Here is a 14875-nt window from a genome sequence, read left to right as displayed (position 1 = left end):
TTAAGGACTTTTATCAATGTGTAACATTGCATATGTAGTAACCAACCATGAAACCAGAACATGGATAATGAAGCACACCAGCCACCTCCTGATGGAGGCTGATGGACTCAAGATTCAGAAAAGAGACATACATTTCTGAGCATTGAAAATGTCTTTATTTGTATTATAATTCCAAAGGACTCATGATGGAGCATGCTCACGGCCTCCAGATAGAGAACTGATGGACTCAGAGTGCATTTTGAAGTCAATTTTTTTTCTTTTTCCTTTTTTTTTTGCCTTTTTTAACAGCTAATGAGAAAATTTGTTTGCATAACTATACATATTTGTAATAAGTTTTGTTTCTTTTCGTCTCAATGAATTGAGAAGAGAATTTGGAATCGAAAATAAAATAAAATTGAATTTTAAAAAATGAAATCACCAGAGTCAAAGGTTGTGGGTTCAAAGGCCATTTCTCCTACTATGTAAACTTAAACAAGTTGCTTAACCTCCTTAGGTCTCGATTTCATCATCTGAAAATTGAGGAAGTTGGGCTTAATGACTTTCAGAGGCTCTTTCAGCTCTAAAGCCTATAATCCTAAAAGTGAGACTATGGATGTAGATACAACATTGCACACTGTCAGATGTAGTCATATTGATTGGTTTGGCAGAAATATTTTTTAAAAAAAATTTTTGTTACTTGGGAAGGCTTATTGGATAGGGAAAGGGATATATTTAGAAATAAATGTGATTTTTAAAAAGAATGTGGTTTTTGTTTTGCTTGACTATGCTTACTTGTCAGGAGGATTGTGTTTTTTTTTCCATGGGGGAATTTTAGGAGGGCAAAAGGGAGATAGTGATAGGAAAAAAAGAAGGAAGGAAGAAACAAAGGAAGGAAGGAAGGAAGGAAGGAAGGAAGGAAGGAAGGAAGGAAGGAAGGAAGGGAGGGAGGGAGGGAGGGAGGGAGGAAAGAAATTTAAAATGCACAGAAGAGAATGGAAAGCACGGCAGTTTTAAAAGTAATATGTTGAATTTATTATATACATTTTTCTAAAAAAACCTATATGTAACATATATTTGAAGATTCACATATAATCCTCTTTTCCTTTATAACTTCTAAGTGGAAATGTTCATCTTTTTGGAGTTTATCAAATTCAGAATAAAAATACAATAAAATTTAGACATCTTCTATGAAGTGATACAAACAGGAAAGCAGACTGAAAGAAACTATACACATGAAGACTATGATAATATAAATCACGTATAATAATGTAAAATAGTAATGTAAAAGTCAGCTCTAATTAATTGAAATAAATAATATTGGTTCCAGACAATATAGGATGAAACATTTATCCTGTCAGGCAGATGGGGAACTATGGGTCATAACATGACATATCCACTGCTTACTTTTCCATTTAATTTGCTTAATTTTTTCTCTATTCTAAGGGGGGGGGGTCAGTAGAATAGGGGGACAATATGTCAGAAAATGGCTGTGATAGTTAAAAAGTTCTCCATGGAAAATAGAAAAAAAAAAGTCAACTTCTCAGAGGGCTATTACCTCAAATCATAAATATTTATTGAGCAAAGATTATGTGTCTAGCCCTGTTTTTGAAATCCTGGAATACAAGAAAGTAAGAGGTGTGGTCATTGCCCATGAGGAATTTACAGTGTTTCAGGGAGCTAGACACACCTGAAATGATTAAGAAACAAAGACAGTATTATATATCAGCAAAATCTACAAACAAGGTAAAGAGCTAATTGGCTGCTATTATTAGAGACAGACTGTCTGTGATGAAGCACTTCACTGAATGGTAAATGTCTTAAGTCTAAAAGGCAGAAAAGGAAGAGATTTCTCTGGGCTGGGATAGGCCACGGAAGCTAAATAGAATTGTAGAGGTAGAGGGCCAGGATTGGAGTCAGGAAGACTCCTCTTCCAGAGTTTAAAACTAATCTCAGACACTTACTAGCTATGTCACTTACTAGCTATGTAATCCTGGACGAATCACCTAAAGATGTTTGCCTCAGTTATCTCATCTGTAAAATGAGCTGGAGAAGGAAATGGCAAACCAATGGTTTGTCCAAGAAAACCCCAAATAAGGTCACAGAGAATTGAACACATCTTCCCCACCTGTCTGATAGGATACATGTTTGTCCTGCCAATGGACTTCAGTGACTCAGGAAGAGAGAGTGAGATGGAGTCAGACACAACAGAGTCTGAGAAAATACTCAGCAACAGTTGGGTTTTGAAGGATGTGCTTTCACCTGGCATAGTAAACCAGAACCACGGAGAATTTCGATCATCATGGGTCCCAGGGCTGGGAAAAGTCCTTCCATCCCTATAGGGAAACACAAGGCAGTAGGAGCGAGCCTGGCTTCCAAACAAAAAAGTTGTTTGAGTTTGTTTGGTTTTTTTTCCTGACAACTAGAGAAAATGTCCCTTTGATCTTTTCCTCTTCCCACTAAAGGCATTCAGAAAGCTCTCTCCCTCACAAGAGCTGATAGCCTTTCCAATGCCTTTAACCAATCATTCACTGTCTAGTCACTTATGGCAGAACCAAATAAGGAACTCCAATCAGGGCAGAGAGGGATCACCACTGTGGGAACCATTTCTATTTGTTTCTTTGGGCAAGGAACTCACAATAAGACAACAGCCTTTTGAGGGTTTTCAATCAACAGCAAACCAACGTCCAAACCCCTCCAGGGAAAGAAGACATAGTGGGAATTGGACAAGGAGTCAAAAGACTTGGTTTGAACCTTAACCTTTACTAGCTCTGATACCTTAGACAAGTCATAATTTCTCTGAATCTCTGTTTCATTATCTGTAAAATGGGAATCCTAATAAAAGCCACTACAGGAAGTCTTCCTCAGTCCTTCAGTTCCAGTGCCTTCCCTCTGTTAATTGTTTCCTATTTATCCAGAATATAGCTTGCTTTGCATGTTTTTTGCATGTTTTTCCCCATTAGAATGTAAGCTCTTTGAGGATAGGAACTATCTTTTGATTCTTTTTGTGTTCTTAGCACTTAGCACAGTGCCCGGAGTAGTAAGTGCTAAATAAATGTTTAACCAATCAATAAACATTATTGATTGATTGAACTATGTGGTACCTCTGTAGTTTGACCTCAGTGCAAGAAATTTAGAGAGCACAAACTTTTAATGCTTCAATCCAAATGAGTTGAATTAAACATTAAAAATCCAATACTTCAGCAGAGAAGAGTTGAAGGGAGTAGGGGATCAGACTTTAATCCCTCTCAGAGGGTATTAAAGAGAAGAGGAGGTTCAGGTTTTGCAGCATTTGCTCTCTTTCCTTTTTTCTCTGTCTTTTTGTAGCTGTTGTTTGCCCTTCATTTTCCAAAAGGATCAGTGGCATCATGGGTAATTTCTTGACTTGCCTGTGAATTGGATCGAAGTGAGGCAGAGTTGTGGCAAAGTCATCCATCTCACTCTCTCTTCCTGAGTCATTGAAGTCCAGTAGCAGCACAAAAGTCAAAAAGATTGTCGATGACCTGGGATGCAGTGGATCACCTTGGTGTCTTCAATGACTCCATAGTACCTGCTTCAGCCACCTTCATAGATGGTAGAACAAATTGTTCTCATCTACCCATTCCCCTGGGAAAAGTCTTCATGTGCTCTGTGTACATTGTCTCATTGGCTTTGTATTCTCCCAATCCACAAAAAAAAAGAAAAAGAAAAAAGAAAAAGAATAAAGAAAAAAGAACTCAATCAAGTCTACCCACTCAGGTGCTATAGAATTTTCTCAGTAACAACACCAAAAGACAGTGATCTAACCTCTCCCTAAATTTTGTTTATTCAATTCAGCAAATATGTATTAAGGTCCTACTACTGTGTGCCAATGGCAATGCTAAAATTGGGGATGCAAAGACAAATAAGCATTCTCTACCCTCAAAGGGCTTACATTCTGGAGGAGCAGGAGAGGGGAGAGGAGTGACCCTTAAACTGAACCTTGAAAGAAATTAGGATGTTCAAGAGGCAGAGGTGTGGGACTGGGAGAAAGCCTGTGCAGAGGCACAGTGTGGGGAACCCTGTACTTTAGAAACATCACTTTGGCAACTTTATGGAGGATGGATTGGAGTTGGGAAAGACTTGAGGAAGGGAAACCATCCAGCAGGTTATTGCTATAGCCCAGGAGGAAACAAAGTTTAGAACTAGGATTGGTTGTAGTGTAGATGGAGAAAGTTGAAAGATGATGATGTAATGCTTATCATACTATGAAGCAACCTACTGATTATTGCCTAGTCCTGTTATACAAAGCTCTTAATTACAGAGAATCAAAATTTCCTTTTTTTTGGAACTTCTACCTATTTGTGTGTGAATATATATGTGTATCTATCTATCTATATAGATAGATAGATAGATACATACACACACACACACACACACACACACACACATATATATATATATATTCTACCAAAGTCATGTTATAATATTAGACACTTGAAAATAGTAGCACTTCTTTTCAGTCTACTCTTCTCCAATGTCCTCAATTCTTTCAACTGTTCCTAGAAAGACAACCTCTAAAGAATATCTTACAGGGGTTTGAGGACCCATTCCTATGCTGATTACTCTCTTTTAGGTATGCTTTATGATGACAGTGTTACTCCTAAAATACGAGACCTAGGGGTTTGCTGGAGCTGGTGCTAACAAATTCATGTGGGGAGCTGATTATTAAATTTTTATTGCGAGCATCTACACCCCTGAAATCATCAAACACTACAAATTAGTTTGATTTCTTGTTTTGTTGATTGTATAGATTTAAGAAAGTATTAACATTATAGATTTAACTTAAAAGTGTATCAGTCCTTCTTCCCCCAGAAAGAATGTTGTTAAATATTTACCAGGATACCCATGGTGGGACCCCCAAAAAAATCATTCAATTTTTTTTAATATATAAAGTGACTAGATGATCTCTAATACCTCTTTCAACTCCAAATTCTTCTGATCCTATAATATTTTGAACCAATCAACCACACAATAATACAATTTAGGTTAGTAATTTATTTTACCTTGAACAAACCAAGGTAGTTTTATCCTCATAGTAACAGGTCTAGAAAATACCATGCTCAACTAGAAAGAAAAAGGAGGGTATATTTGTATATTTGCTATATGGAGATTTAATGAAGATAGTGGGTATCAAGAATGGATTTGAAGGTGATAAAAGAGTTGGTTTTACTTTCATGAAATATATTCATGTTGCTACATAAAAAGGGTGAAATAGTGTACCTGGAAAAGGATGGATCAGATGAGATGATTCAGAACAATGAAAGAAGGTGAAATCTGAGAAGCTGCTCATGGTGAACCTGGGAAAAGATTTAATGTTAAAATATAAAAAGTCAGAATTATATGAGGAAGAGGAAAGAAAGCCAGTCAATTTATGATCAGCATTAAAACTTAAAAAAAAAGTACTGCAGGGGTAGGGTAAGAAAATAATATGGAAAGAAGATAGGAAATCAGGGATATAGCCAATTTATTCAACAGAAGTAGGGAAGCAGGTGTTAAAAGTAAATTAAATTAATTTTTTTAAGATATCCTTTTCTAGTAGATACTCTATCCATTTTCTAACTAATCAGGATGGGTTCTAGGAGTTTTCCCAGATTTACCAGACCATGAGAAACACTGATGAGGAAAAAGAGACATTTTATAGATCCAGACAAATCTATTACAGCAGCATGAACATCTGACAGATTTCCCATTGTGGGGGATTTAAATGCCACTACTGACAGAGATACGGACATGCAATAATCAGGCCTTGTGGAACTGATAAGTTGAAAAGCAAGATGCATCATCAATCCAACAACTAACTAACCAGCAAGAATTTATTGAGCTTCTAGTCTCCTCCTTCCCTCTGTCCTCCCTCCAATCCATCCTTTATACTTCTGCCAAATTAACCTTCCTTATGCATAGATCTAATCATGTCACTCTAACACTCCAACTCCTTCAATAACTAACTCTTTGTGGCCTACTGAAAAAGGCTAATATCCTCAATCTAGTTTAATAGCTAAGGTCCTTTACAACCTGGCAGTTTCCTATTTTTTGGATAGCAAAGTGGTACAGTTGATAGACCAGGGGGCCTAGAATCAGGAAGACATGAGTCAAAAATGGCTACAAATATTTACTTTGGATAATCACTTCACTGCATTCTGCCTCAGTTTCCTAATCTGTTAAATGGGGATAATAATAGCATTTATCCCTGGGACTATTGTAAGGATAAAATGAGTTAATATAGGATAAAATGAGTTAATATTTATAAAGTGTTTTACAAATCTTAAAATGCTATATAAATGCTAGTTATTATTTCTATTGTTATTTCCAATTTAATTCAAATTAACATATATTTATTGGCAGCCCAGTAAAATGTAAAGCATTTAGCAAACTTGGAGTCAGAAAATTTTGGTTCAAAGTTCAGCTCTAGTAGGAAGGAAGGAAGGAAGGAAGGAAGGAAGGAAGGAAGGAAGGAAGAAGGGAGGGAGGGAGGAAGGAAGGAAGGAAGGAAAGAAGAAGAGAGGGAGGAAGAAAGGAGGGAGGGAGGGAGGGAGGGAGGGAGGGAAAAGAGGGAAGAAGGGAATTAATAAGCAATTATTAAGTATCTAGTATTGCCCTAAGTGCTTTACAAATGGGCTAGCTAGGTGGTACAGTGGATACAGTGCAAAGCCTGAAATCAGGAAGACTTGAATTCAAATCAGGCTTCAGGTGCTTACTAGTTGTGTGACCTTGGGCAAATCACTTTTAACCCTGTTTGCCTCAGTTTTCTCATCTGTAAAATAAGCTGGAGAAGGAAATGGAAAACCCCTCCAGTATCTTTGCCAAGAAAAACCCTAAAAGGGTCACAAAGAGCCACACATGATTGAAACAACTGAACAAATATTATCACCCTTAATCACAATAACCCTGAGAGTTAGGTGTTATTATATCCATGTTGCAGCTGAGGAAACTGGCAGAAAGAAGTTAAGGGACTTGCCCAGGTTGCCTAGTAAGATGGCTGGATTGGAGGCTGAATTTGAACTCAGGTCTTTCCGACTCCAGGCCCACCACTCTATCCATTGTTGCATCTTACAGTTTCCACATCTGGAAAATAAAGATAACAGCAATACTTGTCCTACTGACCTCAAAGGTCATTGTGGGGAAAGCATTTTTTAGAATTTAAAAGGTTTCATTTAGGACACTGGGAATTTAGAAAGCAAGGGGAGAAAAACATGAAAACTACCATTTCCAAGTCAAGCACTGCAAATCTATCGTCTCCAGAAGACATCTAGTTCAAACTGTCTAATACATATTTGGAGAAGTAAGGGCATAGGCCAAGAGAATGGTCAGGGCTGAATGAATAGATCTAAGAATCATCTATACAGTCTAGATAATTGAATCCATGAAAGATGGATCAGAAAGCAAAATAGTATATAGAAAGTATAGAGGACAGAGCCTTGAGGGACATATACACTGAGCAGACTGTAATCTAGATGAAGAGGCAGCAAAGGAAACTAAAAAAGAAGTCAAGAAGGGTGAGGACTGAGAAAAGGCCATTCCATTTGGCAATTAAGAGTTCACTGAAGAAAGCAGTTTCAGTTGAATGATGAAATTGGAAGACAGACTGCAGAAGGTTTAGAATGCAGTAAAAGGAGAGGAAGTAAAGGAACAGAATATAGACAGATTCTTCAAGGAGATTAGCCAAGAAAGGGAAGCAAGACATAGCTAGAGGAGGATGGGCAGATCAAGTGAAAATTCTTTTTTTTTTTTAGGGTGTGGAAGACATGGGACTGTTAGTAGGGATCAGGGGGAAGGACTGAAGGAAGACTGAAGATAAGAGAAAAAGTGGGGATGATTGTGGGTGTAACTGGCTAGAGGACATGGGATGATTTGGGATTAAGAATGCTTGTAGAAGGGTTTATTTGGGCAAGGAAAAATGCCACCTCTTCTCATGAAACAGAGGCGAAGGAAAAAGATAGTGAAGGATGTGACATAAGAAGGGGAGAAAAGGAAATTCTCAATAATTGGCCTCAATTTTTCAGTGAAATATGAGGTTAGATCCTCAACTGAGAAAGGCTGGGGCAGGGATTATATGAAAGGCATGAGAAAGATGGAAAGGTCTGCTATTCTGAGTGACAAAGTAAGTTGTTTAGTCATTTTTCAGTCATGTCAGACTCTTTGTGACCCCTTTTTGGGGGTTTTCTTGGCTAAGACACAGGAGTGGTTTACCATTTTCCTTCTCCAGCTCATTTTGGAGATGAGGAAACTGAGATAAACAGGGTTAAGTGGCTTGCTCAGGGTCACACAGAGAGTAAACGTCTGAAGCCAGATTTGAACTGGCACCCTATCCACAGTGTCACTTAGCTGGGCCAAGTAAATTAATTAGAGAAGTATTAAAAGATTGCTTTACTACATGAAGGCTCAGTTGAGATTGTACATCGCTTTTAAGTGGGCCTAGTCAGTTTCATGACTTTCTCCACTCTATTCAGCAGTTCATGAATAGAAGCAAAAGCGGCGGATGACAGGAGTCACCCAAGGTTGGTGTTTGGCAATGCGTGATAGGCTGACACCTACTGGCTGTGCAACCCTGGGCTGATCACTACCTCTCATCACTCCAGGTTATTTTCTAAGGCTCTAAACTATAGAGCAGGTATTGATATACAATGGTAGAGGGAGTCCCTTTACTGACTGTTTCCTACACCAATGAGATCACTGGTCCATGAAAAAGAATCCTTTTGTACATAGTAGGCACCCATAAAATGTTTATTGAATTAGAATCAGAGACTAATGCCATGAGACAAGATCAGCTGACCAAAGTAGAGAGAGGAAAAGGAGGAAAAGTGAAGAAAGTCCACTGTTAGAAGGCAGAATAAAAAAGAGAAGAAAAGGAGAAAGAAAAGACATAATAAGAGAGGTAGAAGGAAAAGCATGAAGATCCAGTATTTTGGAATCCAAGTGGGAATTTTTGTTTTTGCTAGATTGTGATGCTCCACAGTTTTAAATGATATCAAAGAAGTGGAGGAGGAGGAGTAATGAGAAAAGACCATTTCACTTGGAAAGAGGAATGTCAGTAGAGACTTTTGAGAATATAGCTCAAATGTCAGGGAACTAAGGAATAAGGGTAGGCAGGGGCCCCATGTTTTGTTTCTTCTTTATTCTTCTCAGTGCCCAACATAACCATGCATCTCACTTGTGGAATGAATCTTGTCAGAACAAGAGCTACCATAGTGCTTGCTTACCAGCCCCAAGAGGAAGCAGATGAACTGGCCCAATGCCACCTCTAAAACAATAAGAGCAATTATGCCTCAGGTGACTTCCAAGAAAATGCCCCAGGCCCCATGGTGCTGGACCAAAACATGGGCTTCAAAGAGGCCAAAGCTCAAAAGAGAATAATACCAGCATTCTTATCTCACATTTATTGGTGGCCTTTGTGTAGAAGGTGCTCTGCTGTTCCCTCTGTAGAACACATAAACACATTAAATCTTCTTCAAAGGAATGCCTGTGAGAGTTGATCACAATGGGGACTCAGGAGTGGAGGGACAGAAATGGACAATACCAGTACATTCAAGGTCCATGCCTACAGTATCAATTTTTCTCTCCAGTTTGTGATCTCTTTTCCATTCCCCTCAAACCTCATATAGCACTTTTGTTTTGTACTTTCTTAATGCACTTCTAACATAATATGGTATTCATAATTGCTAATTTTTATATAGCACTTCAACATTTAGAAAGTGATTTGCATACATCATTCTATTTGATCTCCATAATAACTCTTTAAGGTAGATGCTATTATCCCCATTTTAGAGATGGAGAAACTGAGCCTGAGAGCTTAGTTAACTCACTCAAAATCATACAGATAGTGTCTGACGCAAATTTCAAGTCTAGTTCTTTCTGGTTCCAGGTTCATCCCTCTAGCTACTAAAACAAGCTATATTTTTACCTTATCTGCTCCTAGATTATAACTTCAATGAAGGAAGTACTAGGTCTTCTTTAAACTTTGTATCTCTTCCAATCCCTACCATGGTGCTCTATATGATGCCCTTGAATTTAATCAGTTGTACAACAAAATGAAACTGAACTCTCCTTGTCCAGTCAGAATAACTAAACTTGACCCTGAAAAAAGATGAGAAATGATGCAGTATTTAATAAATCCTTGTTGAATAAAATAAGCAAATAAAGTTAATATGCTTCATAATTTTCCCCACAAAATTTGCTACAAACAGTTGGCTGATACTTCACTAGAAAAAAAGCAAGAGTGTTTACAAGGGCATCCCTCAAAGCCTCCTCTTTTTGAGGGTTTTTTTTTAAGGACATAAAAAAACCACATCTTGAATTTTTTGCTAATCTGTGCAAGACCCTTATCTCTTCTGAGTACTAATGACCTTGATGACATCCTCTCTCCAAATAAAAAGCAGTCTCATACAAAGGTGAGCCTGACATAGACTAAATAAAAATATGTTGAAGCTTAAGGTGTTCCTTGGTGGGCTAAAATATGTGTTTTCAAGTATTCCCTTAAGGAAAGATGGCATTATCCCATTTAGGTGTATATTCACAAATACTACAGTAGTAAAAACCTAGGACTATTTAGATAGCTTTTACCTTCACAAGCAGAATTCTATCATTAGACAATTTAAATGAGAAGAATGGCTATAATGAAACATTCATACAAGAGAATCAGAAAATCACATATTAATCAGTCTATCTCTCAGCAAGTAGTTGTGAAATATACACCACCATATTCCATACCTGAGTATAATAGGTCACTCCCCCAAATAAATCATACCCTTAAAGAAAGTTTTCTTTGAAAGAATGTATATACAAATACACATATGTATAAGTACATATATAAATATACACATGTATTTATATACACATTCTTTCAAAAAATTTTTAAGGAAATGTCTCATATATTTTTATATACACACAAACACATATGTGTATGCACATGTATTAGAAAAATAAATTGAATTGCCATATAAAAACTATTGACTTTTCTGGAAGAAACCTGAAATTTTTTTCCTAAAAGTAAATAAATAAATTTTTGCCACAGGAAAAAAGTAAATACACCTAACATGTTAAAAGAAACCTGAAAGTGGGGGTAATTAGCCTGAATACAAATAAGTTCAAACTTTTCACCTCTTTACAGAACTCATCCAGTTTAGGCAAGATCTAGGCTCTCGTTGGATTCTAAGCTAAGAACATTCTGCTTCATAGCTCCATCAGATTAAAGACTCCCTACCACAATCCCTTTTGGTAGACAGTCCTAGAGCTGTGTTGGGAGTTGAGGAGGCTGCTCACTCACTTGGGTTATTGAAAGCTCATCTAGTACCACCTCCTATAGGAGGACTTTCCTGATTCCTCTTACTATGGGTGCCTCCATCCCACCCCCCAACCACACCCATGAATTATAGTTACTGGGTACATATTTTGCATACTGATAACCCAAATTTCTAGCAAAGCCTGAAACATTTTGCATGAGGCTCTCCTAATTAGTGTGGAGAATGATTCAATGCTGTACGTCTACATGAAGGAAGGATTGATGCCAGAGGCTTGAAAAGGAAAAACATTCTTCTTTTTCTTCTTGGACACATGGTTATAGATTCTTTCTGAGACCAAGGCCAAACATATAGAGGGAAAGAAACAGGCTTTGGAAGCTAAAAACATACTTGTCTTTTTGTACTTTTGTACATACATACTTTTTGTATCCTAGAAATTTTGTGTACTTGTATCCACACTTTTGCCACCCTAGAGACTCTGGGGAATTTTCCCCATTAGTGAGAAGGGGGCCTCTGTTAGTATGAGTTGAGATATTTTACTCCCGGGGGGAATGAAATTGTTTTCTATAATATGTTGAGCTGTATAATGATCCATTTTCTATTTGCTTGGATAAGAAGGTTTACTTGCTATTCATTATTTGTGATGGTCTTTTGTGTAACTAGCGTTGGAGAGGAAGGAAACAAAATAGCGAATGTAAGCTAAGCCCTCCTCTTCCCCTTTTAAGAGTCAGGGATGACGGAAGTAGGACCTTTACTTTGAAACAATTGTAACCCTAAACCAGCAACATTTTAGGGTGGCAGAGCGTTATAATTCTAATACGGTACCCATCTCAGAGACTGGAGAACAAAGCACAAACTTGTCTGCCCCTACTCCCAACCCTTCTTGTTCAAGGCTACATGGACCTCAGATTATATCTGTCTATCCTTCCCCATGAGCTGGATTTAGATGACCCATGTAGACATACATAACCTACAGGTGCACACACAGACCTTACATATGTGTGTAAATGTTGTTGTAAGCTACTTAAAGACAGGAACTCTTGTTTATCTTTGCATCCTTAGCACTTAGCATAGTGTCTGTCACAATAGGCACTTAATAAATGCTCATTGGCTGATTGACTACTTAGTTTTCAAAACTCCCTTTAGCTCCAGATCCTATATTTCTTTTCCTGATTGCCTTGGAAAAGTATTTTTTCCTCTTCCTCTGAAGGAACTCTCCAAACATGTCTTCCTGGAACAATATCCTACATGAGAATCAAACATTCTACCCACAAGAATTGTATCTTCTGGGAAAAATCACAAACTTTCTATTGATCATATATTAAACAAAAAAAAAGCACTTATTAAATATCCTCATTCTTAAATAGTGTCTAGCTATATACCATTTATACCACATTTTACATAATTCATGCACTGAATGACAAAGATGTGATTCCTGTCCACCTGATGAAAGGAACTGGCCGTGCTTATCTTGGGGAAAAGAAGTCTTGGGGAGAGAAGTGGGATATAACAGCTGTCTTAAAATGTCTGAAGGGCTATCATAGGAAAGAGGACCTGGACTTGTTCTATTTGTTACCAGAGGGCAGAGTTAGGAGCAATGCAGGAACATTGCAAAGAGGCAGATTTTAGCGTCATTTAAAGAGAATATTTCTGAATAATTAGAACTGGACAAATGTGGAAAGAACTGACTCAAGCAGTAATGTTCTCCCCCTCACTGGGGGCTTTCTTTTGGAGCGTAGGTGACCACTTGCCCTCAGTATTGTAGAAAGGATTCTTATTAAGCTATGGTTTGGATTAGATGGCTTCTAAGGTTGCTTCCAACTCCCAAGACTTAAGGATTCAATGATATACGCCACAAGATTAGATAGACCCAAATATGCAACCATATTGTTGAGATGTGAATATTCCTTTCCTTCAAAGCAGGACTCAAAGTTATCCCACTTTCTTTTTTTTTCATATGATCAGATTTTCCCAGGGTCTTCTACCTAATGATTTAGTACAAAAAGATTCCTATTAACTTTTTTAAAAAAAATGTTTGCTCCTTCTTTTCCCCCATCTCATCTGTAGTCAGTTTTCCATGCTGCCTACCCATACAGTATACCCTTTCCTTCCTGCCTTTCTCCTCCAATTCTGGAACAAATAACCATGATCAAATCAACTGCCATTATTCCTGAAGTGGGTGGTCAATCTATTTCCCTTTGGTTCTGCTCAGGGTCCCAGTAAATTTCTGGATCTAGGCTGCCTCCCTGGCCATCATTCCCTTATGTTATTACTTCCCCCATTATAATGTTAGCTCCTGGGGCAGCTAGGGGGAGCACTAGAAAAAGTGCCTGGTCTGGAGTCAAGAAAACTCATCTTCCTGAGTTCAAATGTGGCCTCAGATAGTTATTATCTGTGTGATCCTAGGCAAATCACTTAACCCTGTTTACCTCGGTTCCACATCTGTAAAATGAGCTAGAAAAGGAAATGGCAAAGCACTCCAGTATCTTTGCCAAGAAAACCCCAAATAGGGTGTAACAGCAAGCACCCTAGCATACCCAGGATGACCTGCTAGCACAGGTTCTTGGATCTGCTTTTCTTAAAGAAAAGCAATTTTCAAGGGGTCAACAATCTTCTTTAGTTACACATATATATATCATTCACTTAGTTCAGGGGAAAAACCGATACCCTGAACTTCAGAGAAAATTCAAAAAAGAAATTACAAGTAGAGAAAATGGCACAGATCAACAGACAGGGCTTCTAACTATCTGATAAATTAGCACAAATCAACAGACAGATCCAACTGTCTGACCACTACATACATACATAGTCACCAGAGAGAGAAGCAGCAACATCTGGTTTTTTCAAGCTGGGGGAGGGGGGAGGGAGCTCCTTAATGGCTACCCAGAGTCTCCTCTGTCCAAATCACAAAATACTCTTCCAATGAGTGAACCCTGCAGCAAAATGCTAACCTCAGAATATATAGAAAGCCAGAAGGCATCACAACCCACTTGCTTCAATGCCTAATTACCAAAAGGTGTGAAAGCCTTCAAGCAAGCAAACCTCCCCTAAGCAAGCTTCCCTTAATGGGCTCCATGTGAGGCCTATTGGGTGAGGAAGATTTTCCACTCTCTTTAACATTTTAACACAAAGAGTCTGACATAACCGAAACAACTGAACAACAACAACATTAGAGGGCAAACACTGTGTTCCCTTTAGTATCTCTAATCCTAATGCCTGGCACATAGAACTGCTTAACAAATGCCTTTTTCACTCATTCATTGATCCCTTCAGTCATTCAAAAGGAGCTTTACTCCTAGGAAAAATAGACCAGGCTTGGAGAAGGAGCATCCATCTGATATGAAGGTTATCTTAGTTTTCTATGTTTCAGAGCAAGAAGCATTGGTCTTTTTTTTTGCAGACTTTCCCAATCATATCCACTCGTGAGCAGCACCCTATTAGAAACAGTCAGTGAGGAAAGAAAGGGAGAGATGAGCCTAATTTCTCCTGGGAGTTGATTGGGGAAAGTACTTTGCATAGTTATAACTCTGACAGAAGTATGAGGTTAGGTGCAATTTTCTAGGGAAGGCAAGTACTGTCCGTTGGACGGGACTGTTGCTAAGGTATCCCAGAAGAATGTTCAAAGCAAGATTCTCCATGCTGAT

At 38.1% G+C, this 14875-nt stretch overlaps 1 long non-coding RNA gene across 1 annotated transcript in view; it reads right to left on the bottom strand.

Moving 5' to 3' along the window:
- Positions 1 to 953: 953 nt before the first annotated feature.
- Positions 954 to 14875, bottom strand: part of LOC140511348 (uncharacterized) — a 59819-nt gene continuing 45897 nt past the window's right edge. Inside the window, exons 2-3 of the long non-coding RNA XR_011969508.1 lie at positions 5218 to 5294; positions 954 to 3634 (exon numbers count right to left, since the gene is read on the bottom strand). This is a non-coding gene — a long non-coding RNA (uncharacterized lncRNA). The remainder of the gene's footprint in view (positions 3635 to 5217; positions 5295 to 14875) is intronic.

The sequence above is a fragment of the Notamacropus eugenii genome, chromosome 6 (assembly GCF_028372415.1).
Source record: "Notamacropus eugenii isolate mMacEug1 chromosome 6, mMacEug1.pri_v2, whole genome shotgun sequence".
In the NCBI taxonomy this organism is placed as follows: Eukaryota; Metazoa; Chordata; class Mammalia; order Diprotodontia; family Macropodidae; genus Notamacropus; species Notamacropus eugenii.
This window is presented reverse-complemented; position numbering and strand designations above follow the sequence as displayed.